This window comes from Sinocyclocheilus rhinocerous, unplaced genomic scaffold (genome assembly GCF_001515625.1).
Source record: "Sinocyclocheilus rhinocerous isolate Xijiao unplaced genomic scaffold, SAMN03320098_v1.1 scaffold1243, whole genome shotgun sequence".
Classification (NCBI taxonomy): Eukaryota; Metazoa; Chordata; class Actinopteri; order Cypriniformes; family Cyprinidae; genus Sinocyclocheilus; species Sinocyclocheilus rhinocerous.
The window spans coordinates 383,096-388,126 of NW_015626033.1; positions in this window are offsets into that span (position 1 = coordinate 383,096).

Below are 5,031 nucleotides of genomic sequence, written 5' to 3' on the forward strand. Positions count from 1 at the left end.
TTTTTTTTTTTTTTTTTAATCTCAGATACAATGCAATCAATCAGTTTTAATCTTTGCTCTAAATTAATAATAATAATAATAATATTTTTAATTTAACTAAAATATACATTTTTAATAAAATTATCATTGCAAATTGTTAAAAATGTAATTTTTCATGCAGATTTCATGCAATTTGGTATGATCATTTAATTTGTAATTTACAAAAACAAACCTGGATAAAAGAGCCAAATGGAAGCATTTCTCTAGTGCTCTTAGGGTTTGAAACCATTTGTATAATAATGATAAAATAGATCGGAAACTAATACATATCATCAATCTCCAGTGTTGTTATGCTATGCATAAGTATTAAATACTTAAAATTTGACAGATTTTTTTAGCCAGCACATAGAGCCAGTGGAAGAGCCGTTTTGGCCAGAAGTACAGAACAAGTTTTCTTGTGTCTGAGCCATTTGGTGTCTTACTCTCAGTAGGGCTCAAAATAACCCTCAGGGGGTGTCTCTTATTCATTCGCTTTAAATGTTCTGTCCCGCTCTGTCCATTTGCTGTTACCATGCTGAATGTTAGTCAGTGTGAGCTGTTCTTTGACTACCTTGATAACAGAAGAGAAAGATCACAAACTGTAAGTGTGAAACACACCTTGTCACAGCGGCGCATTGTGAAGGGTGACAATGTAACGCTGTGGCTTGGGATTTTGTTAAACTTGGCACATTACTTGGACAGTAGTGCCTATTTAGACACAACACAGACTTAGACGAGTTAGTGAAAACACTAATTTCCTGTGTTGGGGAACATACTTTAAAACTGTCAGCTACTCATAATTTAAAGTAGTTAATTAAATTACTATATTAAATCTACCATTTTGATAAAGTTGTTAACTATACTGTGAGTTACAAAACAACTGTAACTACTGTTTATAATTAGTTTTCTCACTACCTTACAGAAGTATGAGGTTGATGAGATTTTTCAATGTTTTTGAAATAAGTATCTTAGGCACAACCAGGGTGTGTTTATTTGATACATTACATTACATTTACATTTAGTCATTTAGCAGACACTTTTATCCAAAGCGACTTACAAATGAGGACAATGGAAGCAATCAAAGAGCAATGATATGCAAGTGCTGTAACAAGTCTCAGCTTAACGCAGTACACGTTGCAAGGTTTTTTTTTTAAATTATATAATAAATAAAAAGAAAACAGATAAAATAGAAAAAGAATAGAGCAAGCTAGTGCTAGAGCCCTTTTTTGCTTTTGTTAATTGTATAATAAATTAAAAGAAAACAAATAGATAGAATACAAAAAGATTAGAAAAGTGTTAGTTTTTTTTTTTTTTTAAGAAAAACAAGCAGTTAGTAAATTAATAGAGTGCAAGTCTAAAAGGGACATGTTATTTATTTAAAAAAAAAATAAGAATAGAATTAGAATAGAGAGTGCTAGAGTTAGAGGGTCAAATAAAGATGGAAAGATGTGTTTTTAGCCGATTCTTGAAGATGATACAGTGAAACAGTTAGTACAGTCACATGATCCTCCATCGAATATGCTGATTTGTAAAAAAAAACAAAAAACCTTGTCAAAGTTAGAAACAGTTGTGCTGCTTAATATTCTTTGCGGAAACCATGATTTTTTTTTCTGAATTCTGTAATGAATTTAAAGTTCAAAAGAACAGCATTTATTTGAAATTGAAGAACTGTAAAAAAAAAAAAAACTAAAAAAAAACTTTTGATCAATTTAAGGCATACTTGCTGAATAAAATTCATATATCGAAATACTGACCCAAAACTTTTGAATGATAGTGTATATAATCTTATTATACAATTACATTTGTATGGACATGCTTATATAGTGTATGGTCTATTTTATGGTGTTGTTTTTGCACTAAACATCTTTTAGACTTCACTCCCCAGCACTGGTAATTGGTAAAACTGGTAAAACTCTTTTTTTTCTGGATGAAAACTGAATGTTGAATACTAAGGATGTGGGATGACCTTGACTGGAGTTTTTATTATGTCCTCTCCGGGTAGAGGTCCTGAGGGCTTTCAACAAAAGAACCACGCAGGAAGGTGGGTTCAGACCGACATATAGAACTATGTGTGTGAACAAGACATTAGATAGATAGATAGATAGATAGATATTCAATTGTTTGACATGACTGTAGGCCGTTATGTGTGGGTGTTAAGTTAAATAAATGAAATCAAACACCATGTGGTAGCATTGCCACACCTTCTTTAAAATCACAGCGGCTCAAGAGTGTCAGAGACGTTCTGTGCATAGGCTTGTCTTCGCTTCTTTTGAACCCGGGTCACTGGCAGGCGTCAGGAGACTTGTTTGTTATAAGGTTCATATTGGTCTTTTTATTGACAGAGTCTAGAAGCTTCTGTTTGAACAGGGTCCCTGCAGAATGAAAAGATGGTATGTGGACTGCAAAGAAGGCTGTGATAATTGCTGCTCTTGACAATCAGATGATAGAGTGCTTTAACTGAGACTTGTGACTCTCACACACCTTCGTGTGCTCAAGACACATGCACAGACGTGGGGCTGATGTCTGCTCTGCGTGCTGTCTTCCATACATGTACGGAGATGACAAAAGGGTTTAGATGTTACGCACGAGAGAGGAGGGATGTTGACACACATGCTGGGTGTGTTCTAAAACATGCTCACATATGTGAAAACTAGAGAATGAATATACAGTAGCTTCAAAATGCATTTGGACAGCTAAGTCACATTTATAATTTATGAATAAGAGGCATCTGAAAGCAAAACATGTCAGATTTTTTCCTACAACTTAAACCAATTTCGCAATGAAAAATTGGTTAGGTTAGGTTATAATTATTATTATTATAATTATTATTATTAAGAGGCAAACACCACCTGTTGTGAGATTTGAGCTTTGGTAGAGGTCAAGTTTCAGTCATGAAGTATTTCAGTAAGTCAAATAAGTAATATGATCAAGAAAATGACCCAGACAGAATAACATTCAAATCACAACAACACACATGCTACAAAATTATTTATACACACACAACATACAACAACAAACTAAATATATCTGCATATCTAAAGACTCTTATTCCATAAATGGTGTGTCTCTTCAAATTGCATTAGTGTGTTGTGTGTTTTTTTTAATAAAAGATGTCCTAAAAGTTTTTCATTGGATATTTTGTGTTTAATGCATCCATACATTTTTAAGTGTCAAAAAATTCTGAGGTCACTGTCTGTCCAGTAAATTTGAAAGAAATTTAATAGTAACTCCATGATCATATGTTTTTCCACAAGCAGGATTCAAATGCATTCAGACACTAGAAAGTAGATGATAAACGTGTACGACAGCATTTGATTTGTGGAGATATTTGAAACGGCACAATCCTTTGGGAACATTTAAGTGATCTAATCACAAAATGTTTTGGGGCCCATTTACACCTGTATTTCGAAATGACTGCTCGTGATCAGATCAGCCAAAGCGGATGTTAATTCCAGGTGTAAATGGGGTCTTAATGTCTATCAAGGATTTAAAGAGTCTCTGAACACTGAAAGGTGGAGGTTTAGCCTGTTAATTATATGTCTGACACAATCTTTCACCATGACAAATTCCTGGCAAATTATTACAGAATCCTGTTGGAATTTCATGTGGCCACAAACACCAAGCAGACATTTTTGTTTGCTTGATTTCTTTCTTTCTGAGTGTCTGGGAGCCACCCTGTGGCACATCTGTCCAGACTGTAGCTCAGCGGGTGTGTTAGTCCTGAGCACTTCTGTGGTTTTCAGATCCTGGGGATTAAATGGTGCTGGAAGAAGAGGATGAACACTTCTCTCTCCCATTCAACAGTCTCAAGAGATCTGCTTAACACTTTTCACAGAGAGAGAGAAAGACAGGGCACTCTATTTTTCCCTTTGTCTGTTTAAATCGCATCTCTTCGAGGAAATGAGAGAGCGATCAGGGTTTATTCAGTGAGATCAGTCTGTCTGTCATCGGCTTACATTACATGAAGCTTTTTGTGAATGTGGAAGTGTTTTGCACAGTTTATGAACTCCAGATATTCCATTTCATTAAAATGATCACTAAAATACCCTGATGCATGATTATTTAATAGTGCTGATTGTATTTGCCCTCCCTCATCCTGTCTCTTTTCACTCTAAACAGATGAATAACCCTGATTTTTGAACAGAAGGCTTTATTTTTCATTTCTAAGTTGTTTTTTTTCTTTCTCTGAAATAGAGAAAACCGTTTTATGGACCATGAGAGAAACAGTGTGTTCTCCACAGAACAGTTTGCAGGCCCATCAATCTGCTTACACAATGGAAACACATGAGTCAAAAGCCAAAAAGATGACCAGAGGACATCATTGCCTTTATCTTTCATGAGTATGCACAATTGCTAATGATCAAAAAAAAAGAAAGAGGGAAATGAGGGCTTTCTTAAAGGGAAATTTCATCCAAAAATGAAAATCCGTCCATCGTTTATTCACTTTCATGTCATTCCAAAATTTCAAGCTTCAAAAATGATTTAAAACACCAATAAAGTATCCTAAAATGTAGTCCATGCAACTTGTGCACTACATTCCAAGTCTTCTCAAGTCATACAATAACTTTGTGTCATGAACAGACTGAAATTTAAATCAGTTAGTCAGTGAGCTGAACTCAAGAGACACATCACTCTGATTTGTAATCAAATTATTCAGTTTTGTGAAATGAATCGGTTGATTAATTGAAAATATCTGACACAAATCAAACATCTCCACGTCTCTCATGAACATGCTGGACTGGAAGACTAATGTTAGTCTGTTCATCTGACAAAGCTACTGTATGACTTCAGTAGACTTGGAATATAATACACAAGTTGTATAAACCACTTTTATGATATATGTATGGTGTTTTTGCATCATTTTGGAATCTTAACTGCATCAGTCCCTATTCACTGTAATTGCATTGAAAAGAGCAACCAGTACAATTCTGTAAAATTTCGTAAGGACGTGATTGACAATAAGTAAATCATAAAATGATTATTTCATTTCATCATTTTTTGGGGGGGGGGGGG